This window comes from Cebus imitator, unplaced genomic scaffold (assembly GCF_001604975.1).
Source record: "Cebus imitator isolate Cc_AM_T3 unplaced genomic scaffold, Cebus_imitator-1.0 Scaffold8, whole genome shotgun sequence".
In the NCBI taxonomy this organism is placed as follows: Eukaryota; Metazoa; Chordata; class Mammalia; order Primates; family Cebidae; genus Cebus; species Cebus imitator.
Genome location: NW_016107323.1, coordinates 964699 through 981791, shown reverse-complemented (window position 1 = coordinate 981791; position 17093 = coordinate 964699). Strand labels below are relative to the sequence as shown.

Below are 17093 nucleotides of genomic sequence, written 5' to 3'. Positions count from 1 at the left end.
AAAAAAAAAAAAAAGAAGACCCAAACATCATGGGCAATATTGCTGTTGGGTGGTGATTTTCAGAATGGTGAATAAATCTTGGTATCATTTTAGAGAAAACAATGTATAACTTCCATCAATTTATGTGGTGTTACATTCTAGAAAATTCAATGTGTTTTAAAACCATACCAAAAATACTTTGTGTTTACATGTAAAATGGAGTTGGTTTCTAGGTTAGGTCATTATAAAGTTTTTTTCTCCCCCTTACATGATTGTCGAAATATCTGAAAGTCAGGTAGACTGGGAGACAAAGCTTCATTGGGTATGACTGTCCTGTGTTGTGGGATGTCTCAAAACCCTGGAATGCCTCCTGTTGAGAACCACTGCTCTAAACAACGTGCTGTTTTTCAAGTGTTCATTGAAACTTCTTTGCCTTTGGCTGTACTGTCTTGATGCTATGCCCTTCTCATCATCTCTGCCTGTGCACTCTTAGGGGTGGAGGCTGGGGAGGGATAGCAGAGGGTGGGGGTATTGGGGAGGGACAGCATTAGGAGAAATACCTAATGTAGATGTCGGGGTGATGGATGCAGCAAATCACCATGGCCCCTGAATACCTTTGTAACAAGCCTGCATATTCTGCACATATACCCCAGAACTTAAAGTATAACAAATAAATTTTAAAAAATCTTCCACACAGAGCTTTTCTTTATTGTGATGTTTCTACACCAAGATTTAGTAGCCTTCAAACTCATTTTCTGCCTTAAAATGTGGCTATTTGTGTACAGAACCAATTTCCACTTCCTTTAGGTGGTTGAATTCATCATTTTATCTCCTCTTGGCATCTAGCACGGAACCGTAACATAATAGGCAACTGATAAATATTTGCTAATATTTGTTAAATATTTACTAAATACTCTCAATGACTCTAACAAAATCTTAATGCATCTGAGAAGACTTAATCCATTAAAGCTTCTACATGTGACTCGATTTCCCAGACCTCAATGCGCTTAAATTTCTGTGGAAAAGATTGCTTTTGAAAAATGAAAGCAAGACAGAAGTTGCAGTAAAAGGTTCTTAGGGTATTAGGCAGTTGATTACAACTTGGGGTTGCTGCTACTAGGTCACTTTATCACAGTCTGGAAGTCAGTCATCTCTAATGGCTTCCTTTGTGTTTTGGGGATTCACAGCTTAGTTCTTCCTAAGAACGTATTACTTTCCAGAATCCAAAGTCTAGGGTCCAATAGGGTGAGTAGAGTTTAGGATTGTTTCTGTTAAGTTTAAGATGGGCTAGGGCCAGGGAGACATTACTGGAAGAGCCCAGGGCAGTGGCTGTGACCCTCAGCGTGCACCCAATGTTCAGGAGTGTTAAAAACCTCACAGATCACAGTACTTCTCTTCCTATCCAACTCTTTGTAACATGACCTATTTTTGCATTCTGAAAGATGAGAGTAAATGTTTTGGATCATACAAAAATATTTTTATATCAAATCCTGAAAATGTATTGGAGACATCTGGTGGTAAACACCATTATTATCCTTTCTGGGTTGAATATTTTGAGGATGGTAATCACATGTACACATATGTGTGTTAGCTGTACAGCTGTGAGTAGCAGCCATTTTTCCCAACCTCTTCTGCTTCCCCAGCCCATAAACATGTTTTAGCAATGACGAATCATTTCCACCTAATATGAACAAATTTCTGTGCTGTAGGTACTCAACTCGAAACAGATATTCTTAACAAAGACTCAGATGGCTTGGTCTTTTCACTTCTTGTGGAAATGTTCATTGCTTCTATCAGTTTAAAGCCATGTATACTTGTACTAGATGGAATTGAAGAACTGATTGGCATTTATGGAATTTCACGTCAGAAGGTAACGTCTTTTTAAAAATAACCCCTATTTTATACTACTTTATAAAAATAAAACAATTAAAAATATACAGAAATATGAAGAAAAAACTCCATTATTTAGGATGTATTATATATAACACCTTTCCACTGCATTTGCACGTCTCTGTTTATAGCCAACACTGTTTTTAGTTATTGCTTTCTATTTTAATTAAGAGACAAAGTCTTGCTGTGTTGCACAGGCTGGAGTGCAGTGGGATGATCATAGCTCACTGCAACCTCCATCTCCTGGGCTCGAGCCATCCTCTTGCCTCAGCCTCCTGACTACAGTCACACACCACCACACCTGGCTAAGTTTTTCAACTTTCTGTAGAGATGAGGTTTTGCTCGATTGCCCAGTCTAACCCTGAACTCCTGGGCTCAAGTGATCCTCCCAAGTCTGCCTCCCAAAGTGCTGGGTTACAGGTATGAGCCACCACACCCAGCCCTGCTCCATATTTTATTGAACAAATACTTCTATAATGTATTTACAATGGGCCAGACACCATTTTAGGAACTGTAAGAATATTAATGCATTTAATACACACAGCAGCCATTTAAGGAAGAGACTGTGCTCGTCTTCCCTGTTTACGCAGGGGGAGCTGAGCACAGAGATGGTAGGTGACTTGTCTAAGGTCCCAAGATGGTTAAGTGGTAGACTAAGAATTCAGACATGGGCATTCTGGTTCCAGCCACTGGGGCCTCTCCCCCTGCACATATCTACCCCCTATTTTATACTTTGATCAGTCTTATTGTTCCGTATGTTTTATGGTTTGGTCTACCTCATCTTCACTGGTTTTGCACATACAAAATTGCATTCATGGATTGTCATCTTCAGTTTTCCTCCTGTTTGAAATAATATTGGATCAATGGAATCTCTACTAATACTTGGTACCAGTCATTACCTTGGGAAGCAGCTTCTTTAAAAGTATATGTAATCAATCAATTATGTGAATAAGATCTGTTTCTTATGAAAACATGGTAAAAAAGTAGAAAATAGGAAATTACACTCATTGTCTCACCACTGGTAACTATTTTGCTGCTGTATACCCTTTTTCCTATGGATATCTATATATACGTATACATATTTATGTAAAGAAGTTACACACCACATTGTTTCATAACCTGCTTTTTAATTTAATATATCATAATGCTGGGCGCAGTGGCTCATGCCTGTAATCCCAGCACTTTAGGAGGCCAAGGCAGGTAGATCTCTTGAGGTTAGGAGTTTGAGGCCAGCCTGACCAACATGGTGAAAGCCCATCTCTACTTAAAAAAAAAAAAAAAATTAGCCAGGCATGGTGGTGCACACCTGTAATCTCAGCTACTTGGGAAACTGAGACAGGATAATTGGTTTAACCCAGGAGGCAGAGGTTGCAGTGAGCTGAGATGACACCACTGCACTCCAGCCTGGGTGACAGAGCAAGAGTCTGTCTCAAAAAAATTATATATATATACATAATGATCACTTACTATAGGCTGAGCACTATTAGCAAAGACAGACAGACATAGTCCCTGCAACGAAACGGAGCTTTCATTGTAGTGGGGAATGGCAGACATTAATGAAGTCGTATCACTCAAATAAATGTAAAATTGCAGCTGTGATGTGTGCTGCTACGGATTGGTATGTAGCATTGTGAGAGCCTCTCATGAAGGGATGGCCTTCTGGAAGAAGGGCCTGAGGCAGAGCTCTTTAGAAGGAGGAAGGGTGGCCAGACAGTTACCTGAAGCAGTTTAGGGCACTGATTAGGAGCCTGCCTCTAGCACCAGACCCTTGGTTTGAACCAGCTCTGCCACTTAAACTAGCAGAAAGAATTAGATAAGGCATGTAGCTCCTCTATGCTTGAGTTTCTCTGCCTTTCTAGAGCGTTGTCATGAGGATGGAATGAGTTTGTGTATTAAAATTATGCCCAGGATTTAATTTACAGAGGTATGATTGGGCGACCACGTGGAGAGGCCAGTACCATTGAAAGATGAAGCCATTATTTATGTTTCCTGAGAGAAGGGGACGCGCTGTGCAGGGATGAAAGGGAAGTACCAGGGTGATCAGGAGGCAGAGGACAGGAGCAAGGGAAAACTGAAGCCAGAGCCTTTATTGGAGTTTCTATAGGAACAACAAGGCAGGCAGGGTAAACAGTTTAGGGTTGGCTAATTTGAATATTATTATTATTTTCTTTTTGAGACAGCATCTTGCTCTGTTGCTCAGGCTGGAGTGCAATCCAGCAATCACTGGCAACATAGCCTTGACCTTCCGGGTTCAGGCCATCCTCCCACCTCAGCCTCCTAAGTAGCTGGGACTGCGGGCTGTAGGTGTGAGCCATCATGCACAGCTAATTCAAAAAAAAAGTTTTTGTAGAGATGAGTTCTCTCTATGTTTCCCAGGCTTAATTTGAACAATCCTGATGGGCTTTGGGCAGAAAGGCTGCCTCTAGTTGTCTGGTACCTGGCCCTGGGTTGACTGAGGGCAGGGTTGGTGTGTGAGTTAGATCTGCACATGAAAGGCAGATTTTAGGCAGGCTGTCCACCATCCCCAGGAGTTAGCTAGCCATGGGAAGGGCTGGGTCTGTAAGGCCCTGAGGAATGCTAAATCTTCCTAAGATGAAGAAATTGAAAACCGTAATTAATACAGCCAGTACCTACAGACACATTCAGCACACTGCCTGGCTCAGAGTGAGTATGTGATGGTTGGTGTTATTAGGCAAAGAGGTATTGTGGGAAAGGCTATTAAGGGAATCGAGAAAGGATTGATCTTATTAGGCCTTTATTGTGTTCCAAAACAGAATGATTTAATTCATGATAGTATTGCTGCACAAAGTGACAACTCAGCATAAAATAACATCCTCTTTTTCAACGGAATGGTTCCCATTGCACTCTCAGGCTTATTCTGGTTATTCCTGTAGGCCATTCTTCAGAAGTGTGTGATTTTATCAAACTACTTGCTCCAAGGAGCCTCTTTTTAGAGTTCACATTTGCACAATCAAATTCATAACTGATACATGGGTCAAATACGGTTCTATTGAGTGTGACTTGATATTTTCTTAGCACCATAATACTTACAGCTCAAGTTACTATTAATAACCTTCACTCCAACCCTTATTCTGTACTTGCTCCCTATATTGTACCTACTCTAAGTTGAAAAACCATCAACAAAGTAATTTTAAAGTCTTTAATGTTTTCAAATGTCTTTGATTTTCTCCACCAGGCGAAGGAGTTTTCCTGGATGCCATGAACACTCTCCCCTCATTGCAAATTTATCATGAGCACTGTCTCTTCCAGCCTGTCCTACAAGGCACTGTGTGCCCACCCGGGTGTGAGGACAGTGGAACTCATCAGCATAGGAGATGAAGAAACAAAATTAAACATCTTTAGACAGCATCTCTCCATTCCCATCACAGATCCTTTCTAACAGGGCAGACAGGCTTTGAGGAAAAAAACAGGCTTGAGTCATTTAAAACTCACAATCCTAGCCAATGAATTGAAAGAGTGTAGAATCTACCGAGATGAGCTTCAGTGTTTGGAGGAGTACTTGGAGGCCCTCTCTGTTCAGGAGCTCTGGGAATTGGCTCTCAAATGCTGGATTGAAGACTACAGTTGGACTTTTAAACTAAAAAGAGCAAATTCAGACACTGTTTCAGGAGAAGGTAGGCCTTGGTCATTGTTGACAGCTTTGTGGGAGTCCACAGGGAGAAAGATGTGTGTGGACTCCTGCCCAGGGAAGGAGGTTCTAGGGATAGCGTGGTCAGAGAAAACACAGGATGCCCAATGAAATTTTTCTTTTTTTTTTCCGAGACGGAGTCTCACTCTGTCGCCCAGGCTGGAGTGCAGTGGCGTGATCTTGGCTCACTGCAACCTCCAACTCCTGGGTTCAAGTGATTCTTCTGCCCCAGCCTCCTAAAGTAGCTGGGATTACAGGTGCCTGCCACCATGCCTGGCTCATTTTTTTTGTATTTTTAGTAGAGTCACAGTTTCACCATGTTGGCCACTCTGGTCCCGTACTCCTCACTCCAGGTGATCTCCCTGCTTTGGCCTCCCAAAGTGCTGGAATTACAGGCATGAGCCACCATGCCCGGCCTACCCAGTGAAATTTGAATTTCAATGAACAACAAATAATTTTAGTAGAAGTGTGTCTCAGATATTGCATAACATACCTATGATAACATTTACTTGAATTACAGATAAATAACCATTCTCTGTATAAGAACGTCTCAAATATTACACAGGACATATACTAAAAATTAATTAATTATTTATTTGAAATGTATATTTTAGTAAGCATCCTGTATTTTATTTGCTAAATTTGGCTCCTTTAAAGGAGTCTGTGTGTTGGTTGTAAGGAGAAGAGCCATAAATTTAGACATAAATTTCAGTCACATATTTGAAGAATCTGAGAAATGAACCATTTTTATTTCTATAACTCAATGTATCTCTCTGCTGAGCCCACAGGCCTGCTGATGGCAGACACCTCATCCAGTCGATTCAGGTTAATTCCATCCATATGGTTTGTTTTCAGTGAGCTCAGGATTTTCTCAGTCAGGCGAGGATTTGTGGCCTTCCCATGTCTTTGGGTTGAATTGAGATCCAAGGGCCTGGGTGCTGGGTGGCCTTGGTTGTCATCTGTCTCTGCTGTCTTCCGCCTGGGTGGCCATGGCCTCCATGGTCCACAGATGTGACTCCTCTGCAATTCCGACATCCTCTAGGACGCCTGTGTGCCCATCTGTTCTCAGGCTGCTGATCTCTGTGGCTCCCAGCTAACGGGGGCTGTATTCTAACAGAGAGTCCTCTCTCCTCAGCCAACCTCTGTGCTCTGCTTGAGTCTTGTTCTCTTCTCTGATTCTCCTATACCTTTCTCAGTTCCACAAAATCTCTTTCCTCCTGAGTGGGGGAAAAAGGTCCTCTTTAGATCCCCCTAAACTTATCATGAGTTTGTTGTTTGTCTTAAAAAAATTTATTCCATATGTTATTCAGGAGTTTGTTTTTTTTTTTAAGCCAGGGTCTCATTATGTTGTCCAGGCTGGCCTTGAACTCAAGGGATCCTCCTGCCTCAGCCTCCTGAGAAGCTGGGATTACAGGTATGCTACCACCTCACCTGGCTCCAGGAATGTGTTTTATGATATTCGACAATCAAGCTTTTGATAATCAAAATTTGTTCCCTCAAGTCATTGTCTCTGCCACGAACTTCAAAAGTCTATTTTGAAACTTGAGTTTTTCTCTCTTTGTCTCTGCTATAACAGTCTTCTCTTAAGGGCAATGAATTTAAAATGGAGCAGGAATGGGGAAGTGGGGGTGAGAAGTGGGAGGTAGAAAATACTTGGAATGAAAGACACAGCTGGGCACTTTGGGATTCTGAGGTGAGCTGATCACTTGAGGCCAGGAGCCTGGGCAACGTGGCGAAACCCTGTCTCTACTGAAAATACAAAAATTAGCTGGGTGTGGTAGCATGTGCCTGTAATCCCAGTTACTGGGGAGGCTAAGGCAGGAAAATCACTTTAACCTGGGAGGTAGAGGTTGTAGTGAGTCAACATCGAACCACTGCACTCCAGCCTGGGTGACAGAGTGGGACTCCATCTCAAAAAGAAAAAAAAAAAGGACACATTGATTGGTACAACATATTTTCCTGCCCCAACAGAGTGGGACTCCATCTCAAAAAGAAAAAAAAAAAGGACACATTGATTGGTACAACATATTTTCCTGCCCCATTGTTTGCGCTACAATTTGCATTTCTGTAAAGAAAATTGACTTTGAATTTACTGTGCCCTCCTGCACCTCCAAGGAGGTGGAAACAAGTTCTCTGTGCCCCTAGAAGAATTACTCAGGCAAAGTGGCCTGTGGCTGTGTAACCCTCCTTCTCCAGGATTGTTGGCTCTGCCCAGCCACCACTCCCACTGAGGCCCAGGGAGCTCAGCCACAGGTGCAGGAAGAGCTTAGTTAAGCTGAGGCCAGCTGGGTGCAGTGGCTCACATCTCTAACTCCAGCACTTTGGGAGGCCAAGGTGGGTGGTCCACTTGAGCCCAGGAGTTCCAGAGCAGCCTAGGCAACATGGCGAAACCCTGTGTCTACAAAATATACAAAATAATTAGTTGGGTGTGATGGCATACACCTATAGTCCCAACTACTAGGGAGGCTGAGGTGGGAGGACTGCTGGGGCCCAGGAGGTCGAGGTTTCAGTGAGCCATAATTGTGCCACTGCACTTCAGCCTGGGTGACAAACGAAGACCCTGTTTAAAAAGGAAAAGAAAAGAAAAGCTGAGGCCCACCTCAGGGAAACTTAGCTGATTGGGGTTGCACAGTTCTGCCTTTGTTTCAAGATTGCAGGTAGTTTGGGCTCGCTCCCCAATCCTAGCAAAGGAGATGGTCAGAGTGGTAGACTGTGTGTTACCATTTCTCTGAATGGTCTGAAGAACCTCTTTATAGTCGGTTGATCATAAAGCCAGAAGAAGGTCCAGCTATGGTGGAAAAACTTAAGGGTCAGGTGGGTAATGAAGAGCTGGCTCAAGTGGTTCAGTGTCTGTGCTGGGGGAGAACAATCATACAGAAAAACTGCTTACAGCCATAAATGCAAAGTTGGTGGTGGAAAACCTTAAAGACTGCTAGGCAGAAATGCTCGGTGTAGTCATTGGCAAGCTTGCCAATGTGTAACCAGAGCTGTGGATGTGTTTGTTGTGACTATGGATGATAACTTAATGGTTAACAGTGTGGGCTCTGGAGCCAGGCTATCTGGGTTCAAATCCCAGTTCTTTACTTCTGTGTGAACTTGGGTAAGCACTTCTCTGTGCTCCATTTTCCCCATTTGACATAGTATTTCGTATAGGATGATTGAAAAAGAAGATTGTTGAATCATATAAAACATTTAGAAAGCTACCTGGCTCATGTTAGCTCTTCCTCTTGTCATCATCGTGTTGTCTGTGCAGGGCTGGACAGCTGGGTGGCCGATTCTCTGTGCTTACTGTGCCTGTCACATTGTGGGTTGGCTGAGGATGAGCTACGCCAGCTTTTGGACATGCTGGGCTACAGGAATCATTACAAAGTGACCACCTTGCACTGGGCTGCCTTCCGCAACACCACCTAACCATGGGTCCAGGAGAAGCGCAATGGCCTTCTGTACTTCTGGCACCAGTCCCTGAGAAGTGTGGTGGAGCACAAGCTTCTTGGTAAGTAAGGCTTGAATCTGTGGAAATACCTGCTGGTTAAGGAGAAGCAGAAGCCATCTACAAGGGAAGCCTTGTAGTTGGGATTTTTCACATAGAAACAAATCCATATACATGTATGCAAATGGTTATATGTTAGGGTTTCTATTTGATTATGAGTAACTGAGACTTGACTTCAATGGCTGGGGTTTGTTCTCTCCTGTAATAGACTTCTGAAAGCAGGCAGTCCTGAGCTGCCCTGTTGGCTCCACAGAGTCACCTGGGACCCAGCTCTTTCTGTGTCCCTGATTCACTACACTGTGTACATTCTCACGTCCACCTCATGTGGATGGCTGCTGGAGCTCCCGCCATCAGGAAGGAGGAAGGGAGGAAGAAGGGCTTGCCGCTTTATTTTAAGGAGATTTTCTGGAAGTTACATACCAGCATTTCCACTTAAGTGTCTTTGACTCAGAACTTCATTACCTGGCTATAGCTAGATATGAGGGAAGCTGGGGATGGAGGTTTTGACTTGATGCATTGCTACCCCAAACCAAGGTGGGGTTCCGACACTAACAAAGAAGAGGTAAATGGATTCTGTTCTGGGTAGGAATTAGGAGTCTCTGCTCCAATTCTTTCTTTTTGTTTTTGGTTTTGGTTTTGTTTTGAGTCTCGCTCTTGTTGCCCAGGCTGGAGTGTGGTCTTGGCTCACTGCAACCTCTGCCTGCTGGGTTCAAATGATTCTCCTGCCTCAGCCTCCCCAGTAGTTGGGATTATAGGCACCTGCCACCACGTCTGGCTAACTTTTGTATTCTTTTAAAGTAGAGACGGGGTTTTAGCATGTTAGCCAGGCTGGTCTCCAACTCCTGACCTCAGGTGATCTGCCCGCCTCAGCCTCCCAACTCTTCTCCAATTCTGAAATCAAATTCTTCTCCCCTACAGAAAAGGACGCAGGGCTGCACCCAGGAAACTTTGGCAGTCACAGACACCTGACCTAGGAGCAGAGCACTGTTTGTCAGTTACTTGCCTAGAGCGCTTCAGGTCAAAGGACTCTAAGTCTTTAAATTACAGCCTCCGGGAGGATTCTAAGCTCCGTGCAAATTTCCTTTTACTGTAACTTTACTATGTTCCTTTTAACTTTCCTTTTTAACAAGATAAATCCTTTCTGCTGTTTCCCTCCTACACTGTAATCATTCCCACTGTCTAAAGTTATATGATGTAGAGGAGAGCGCGGGTCTAGGAACGAGGATGCTCTTAGATTTAGTATGCGCTTCTGTTCACTTACTGTGTGATGGTTTGCAATGCGCTCAATTTCTCCATTTCCCTAAGAACAATAATACCATTGGTGGTGCAGGGACTGAAGCATCATGGCGTGGCTGTTGAAGTTCTGGGTGTGTATTACGCCCCATTTGCTGTACTGTGTACCTACACATAAAGCACTGCTGGCAGTATTCAGTATTGTAAGGAAAAGAAAAAGTTGTCATGCTGCAGAATCAGGCTGTGAATAGAATCACCTCCACATGGCGTGGGCAGGAGAAGAAAGCCCATCCTACAAGGATGAGAAAGATTCGAAAGGCAGAGCTAGAGTACTTGAATCCACTATGTTGGTTTTTGTTCCCAACTACAAGGTTGTTGTTGCTGTTGTAAAGGGCTCTCTTTCTTGACTCTTGACCAAATGTTATCATAGCAATCATTTTGAGGCAAGCTGGTTTCTCTTAGCCACATGCATCTGCCTGCCTCTTGCCTTGGAAATTAATGTCCTGTCTAACATTATATTCAATTTTGTTACCTAAATTACTCCTACTATAAATTGGCTAACCTAGAGAGAAACTTTGACCTCTGGGCTGTGATGGAGCAGCCTCTTTTCTATTCTGTTACTAAAACTGAGGATTGTTTGATCTTATATACTTTGTATGTTGCACACGTGTGTGTGCATACACATATGCATGCATGTTAGTGGGGCTGAGAAGGAACAGGACAAAGGAGGGCTGCAAAGCTGAGAAATGCTCTTCTGTTACCTATAGGCCATTATGTCTTGTTAATACTGATCATGATAGCCTCGTTTTTTTTTAGTTACAAAATTAAATTGTAAGGATCAAGCAGCGATTATTGGCAAAACCAATCCACATTGACAGCTTTAAGAGTTCAGATGCCAATTTTTAAATAAATGTGGTAAATACCTATCATATTTTCGTAGCATTGTTCAGAATCTATGTGAACTTGATTCTGGACATAGTTCAATACACAAGGATAAGAAAAAGAGAGTGGAATCACCAATAATTAAACCAAAGGCAGCCACATTTTTTTTTCAGTGCTTTCACTGTGCCTGGTACTTATACATTATTTCACGTATTTCTCATGCAACCAGAACATTCTTGGACTAGGCTAGGTCGTGTCTTACCAGCCCCCTGGAAAGTTCTCACTTGCCTCAGGTGTTCCTGAGGGTCCGTGGCAGTGCCACCTGTGCTAACTTATCTGTTTGTTGGCTGCAGTCACCAGAGAGTCTCTTCTGGTTTCTGCTTAGCAATGTAGGTGCCTCACAACTGTCCCTGCTAGTGTTTTTCATCATGAGAAAACCAGACTTCTTATCAGGGCTCCCTCCCTCTCCTTGGGTCTTAAAGCAGCCAGACCTCAAGATGCTGGGGTAGTGCTGGTTCCATCAGAAGGGGCAAGCATCTCCTGGGAGATCTGAGCATACTGCATGCCCTTCTCCAGCAAACTTTACCCTTCTCATGCTCTCAGGGAGCCCTTCCTGGAAAGAGCCTCTTTCTTTTTTTCTTTTTTTTTTTTTGAGATGGAGTTTCACTCTTGTTGCCCAGTACAGTGGCACGATCTCGGCTCGCCACAACCTCTGCCTTCTGGTCAATTGATTCTTCTGCCTCAGGCTTCTGAGTAGCTGGGATTACAGGCATGTGCCACCACGCCTGGCTAATTTTTTTTTTTTTTTTTGTATTTTTTTGTATTTTTAGTAGAGACAGGGTTTCTCCATGTTGGACAAGCTGTTCTCGAACTCCTGACCTCAGGTGATCTGCCTGCCTTAGCCTCCCAAGGTGCTGAGATTACAGGCGTGATCCAGCATGCCCGGCTAAGAGCCTCTTTCATTTCTTCTTGAAATGCTGCACCCCATAAGCATTCCAAAAAATCTAGTCTATGGAGCCCATTTTTTCCACCTCTTGAGTAAAAGGAGTTTATATTGTATAGTGGTTAAAAGTGGGATCCCAATGCCAGACTCAGGGTGAGGCCTGGATTTCCCGCACGCTAGTGATGACCTTGGCCACATTATTTTACCACTTTGTGTCCCAGATCCCTCATTCATAAAATACAGTACCACCTTCATACGGTTCTTACTTGTGAACATTCAATAAGGTAAGTTCTGTAAAGCACTTAGCATAGTGCTTGGCCCATAGTAAAGTCTCAAGAAACGCTAGCCACTATTAACTCCTTCTTCGTTTTCCTCACGAATCTTCTCTGTGGCCTCCTACCCACCACCTTTCCCAAGGTGGCGTATGCACATCAACTGGTAATCTTGAATTCTGTGGGCCTAAAGATTATTCTGTTTCATCAGGCACCCTCAAGCAAATGTGCATTCCCTGAGACCCTTTCTAGTTTCACTGAACAGATGTTTGCTGAATGAATGTGCAGGTATACCTGGCTGCTGGTTTTTTGGGTCTGCTGTTTCTAGCAGCTTCCATCTCTATTGTTTTGAGAGTCGGTACTAAACCTCAGCTGCCAGTATCTGCCTGGAATCAGCAGCTGGAGGACTGAGCACAGGAGAGAAGGTGTGAGCCACCTGTGCACAACGCCAGGGTCTTTGGAGCAGGAGCAGCCTCATTGCTTGCTGTCTCTGTCCTCATCTCATGCTCAGGTCTGCATGCTGTTTGGCAAACAGAACCCACCTTCCCTCCTTCTGGAAATCACCATGGCATCTTACTAGAAATGATTTCTTGTGGAGAGCAGTGGCTTTGGAGTTGGGTAGAACTGGTGTGACCTTACGCCAGGTGCTTACTTATCTCCCTAAGATGCAGTTTTTCACCTACAACATAGGGATAACAGTATTTGCCTTGAGGATATTAAAAATGCTAATTCATGGCCAGCATGGTGGCTCATGCCTGTAATCCCAGCACTTTGGGAGGCCGAGGCAAGCAGATCACGAGGTCAGGAGTTTGAGACCAGCCTGGCCAACATAGTGAAACCCCGTCTCTGCTAAAAATAATAAAAAAAAAATAGCTGGACATGGTGGTGGGCACCTGCAATCTCAGCTACTCAGGAGGCTGAGGCAGGAGAATTGCTTGAACCTGGGAGGCGGAGGCTGCAGTGAGCTGAGATCATGCCATTGCCCTCCAGCCCTGGGCAAAAGTGCAAGACTCCGATTCAAAAAAAAAATATATAGCTAACTCATGTAAGGTACAGCATCAGACACTACCATAAGCACTAGTGGTGGCCATTTGAACCAAATGCCAGTATTTCTAGCCTACCCTCCCCCTCCCACCATGGAAAACACTTCCTGGCCCCCTTGTTGGGTGGTACCTTGTGACTAAGTGGCCACTGGCAACATTCAAGATTGCGGCTGCTCTGTCAGTCCCACAGCGGGGAGACTAGGATTGGAGTTCCCAGTCTCCAACCTGTGATGGACATACTAAACCTTTGCTCTTTTAAGCTACTGAGATTTCAGGGTTGTCTATTAGTACAGCATAATCTAGCCCACCACACTAGGACTACACAAACATTGGCCATTTAGTCTATCATTGAGTGCTGCACTGTGTATGCAAAGATGATGCTGGGGTCACACCGTTCCTTGCATCCATCGTATGTGCAGCTGGAGGAGCAGTGGCATTAAACAAGAAGGTTGGAATGCTACTTCTCCAGTTACTGCTCATGTGCTGACCAGGGGTAAGTCACCTGGTCTCTCTGATTTTAGGTTTGTCATATGGGGATGCATACCTATATACTCCCCATGAGGTTATTTTGTAAAAAATTAAATTAGGCCGGGAATGGTGGCTCACGCCTGTAATCCTACCACTTTGGGAGGCCAAGGCAGGCAGATCACGAGGTCAAGAGATCAAGACCATCCTGGCTAACCTGGTGAAACCCTGTCTCTACTAAAAATGCAAAAATTAGTCAGGCATGGTGGCATGTGCCTGTAGTCCCAGCTACTCAGGAGACTGAGGCAGGAGAATCACTTGAACTCAGGAGGTGGAGGTTGCAGTGAGTGGAGATCCTGCCACTGCACTCCAGCCTGGTGACAAAGTGAGACTCCATCTCAAAAAAATAAAAATAAAAATAAAAAAAAAAATAAATAAACACTGCATTTTCTATGAAAATGTTTTGCATACTTTACCTATTTTGTTTAACTCTCCAAATCTTGAACCCATGTAGTATTTATCCCAGTTCCTTTTCTCCCTCATTCCCACCCCACTTTCCCAATTTATAACCACACACATAGTTTTACCACGCTCAGTGGGGAAGGTTTTTTTTTTTTTCCTTCCATGGGCCTTTTAGGTACTGGACTTGCCATCTGGTCATATCTTCACACTTTAGACCAGATAGCACGGGGTCTCTCCATATGGGTGGGTGATCTGGAAATCTTGTAAGCAGAAATGAAGAATGGTTGTTTAAACAGTGGGTTCCCCTTTTGTTAGAGTTCTTACGAAGAGCTGGGCTTGGTGTGCCACCTAGCTGTGTGTTTCATTATCTTGTAAGAAAAAATGATAAGCAGAAAATTTAAAAATACTTCTATTTTAGTTTTCAAGGTTAGAGATCAACAGGATTTAGTTAAACAAACGCTTTTGTTTTTGAGAAGCTTATGCCTGGGTAGTGTGGTCTACTGGCACCATTTCTCTTTGGAAATGAAGATGCAGTAATCCTGGCTCCAATACCAGATTTGCCATGTTTGCATGCTACCCCTTGGGTCACATGAGATTCAGGCAATGGCTTCACTTCTCCAAAATGCACACCCTCAAATGTTCAAAAGTGCTTGTGTAAGCAGTAACCATAGTTTATATTTAAAGTAGAAAAGTAGGTTACACATGCTTCCTTGGGGGAGGGGAAAGACTTAACATGGAAAACCAACATGCTCACAAACTTCTCCAATTCTAGGTCAGCAAACATAACTAGAACTCATTCTTTGGTAAATTCAGACTGATGTATAAAATACAATTTTTTCCAGTTACCTTGACTTTTATTTATCTAATTACAGCCATAGAGTTGTCATATTTTTGCTATAGTATTTTCATGTACTGAAAAGTCATAGGCATTAAATTGCAATTGATTTTTAAATAGGTGTAATCACTCCTGTCAGAGAAAGCAGTCCATGTTCATTTCAGAGCCCAGTGAATCACAAGAAAACATGTTTTCACCAAGTGTTGATCAGATACTTCCAGCAGCAAACCTCTTTCTGGAGAGTGTATCAAGAATTGCCATGGCACATGAAAACAAGTGGATGCTTGGGGGAGTTGTGCAGCTTTCTCTCAAGCCCTAGGTAAGTCTTGCCATTTTTATATCATTGTATTTAGGCAGATTTAGCTTTCCCTTTTACCAGTGCTTTGTTTAGGTACCCATGGTTCCCTTGAACAAGATGTCTTCATTCATTTATCCATTCATCCATCCATTCATTCATTCGGATGGAACCATCCTCTGGCATCAACTTTGTGGTTGCTGGATCTCCAGGGTTACCCCTGTTGGTCTGTCTGGCTCTGCAGAGTGTTCATTTCTCCTCTTCACTCCATGTGGATTCCTCTCAAAGTCAAGTGGCATTCCAGAGACAGGAGGACAAGGAGGAGAGCTGGAAAAGGGTAGAAGATTGGGCAGGCTCTGCTAGATCCTCGTATTTGCTTCCCTTCCATTCCCTTCTTTTCCCTATACTACTTGCCCTTTCCTCTGCTCCCTCCCCCCACCTCTCTTCCCCTCCTTGTCTCTTTCTTCTTTTCCTCTTGCTTATTAATTTAGCAAACATCTATTTATGACCCATCCTGTCTCCCACAATCTGCTAGGCCCAGAAGGTGCAGAAATGAATAGATATAGCTCTAAGCCCGTAGGTGCTTTTCACCTAGGGGGGGAAATGTGGAGCCAGAGAATTACTGTACACTGTGGTAATGCTTCACTACAGCAATGACACAATGGACTGTGGCAAGCACAGAAGAGGGAGGGGCTGGCGCTCTGCCTGGTAGATCCAGGGAGCCTTCTCAGAGGAGGGGGCTTCCTAGGCAAATGAGGAGAATTGGCTTTGACTGCTGAAGAGTGAAAGACTCATATTTATCTGGCGATCTCCAAAAGGTAAGGCAAGACATTTATGAATAGGCTACTGAAATGTGGTAAATAGAAGAGCTTCCTTTAAGGCCTGCCTGAAATACTAAAATGAGATCTCTGTTAATATGTTATGTCACAAGTATCACAGACTTCATATCAAAAATCCAAAGACCAGGCTTCTGGACAAGGCTGCACCTCAGTCACTACTGGAATGTATTATCGGAGGCCGGCTGTGATGTCTCGGAGGCCTATTTACTCTCAATGGCCAAGATTAAAGCAGATCAGTGCCATAAAACGAAGAAGAGATGTACACTCTCAGGTACATGAGTCGCAATGTTTCAGTGGTTCTTTTGCTGGGATAGAGAGTGGCCAAATTTAGGATTTTCCTGTTTGCTCACATAATTCTGATCAGTCCAACAGACCTCCCTGATTATTACTCCTTTCTACAATTCAAGCCAACAAGTTTTGAAGACAAGAAATCAGGAAAAATGGCTTCTCTTTATCTTCTTGCAGTGACTCTTTTTATTTATTTATTTACTTTTTTGAGATGGAGTCTTGCTCTGTCACCCAGGCTGGCGTGCAGTGGCACCATCTTGGCTCACTGCAACCTCTGCCTCCCGGGTTCAAGCGATTCTCCTGCCTCAGCCTCCCAAGTAGCTGGGACTACAGGTGTGTGCCACCACACATGGCTAATTTTTGTATTTTTAGTAGAGACGAGGTTTCACCATCTTGGCCAGGCTGGTCTCAAACTCCTGACCTTGTGATCCACCCGCCTCAGCCTCCCAAAGTACTGGAATTACAGCTGTGAGCCATCACATGCAGTCCTGCAGTGACTCTTTTTTAGGAATTTGTCCTTAACATTCT

General features: G+C 43.6%; 1 pseudogene; it reads left to right on the top strand.

Moving 5' to 3' along the window:
• Positions 1 to 17093, top strand: part of LOC108312406 — a 76523-nt pseudogene that overhangs the window by 16611 nt on the left and 42819 nt on the right.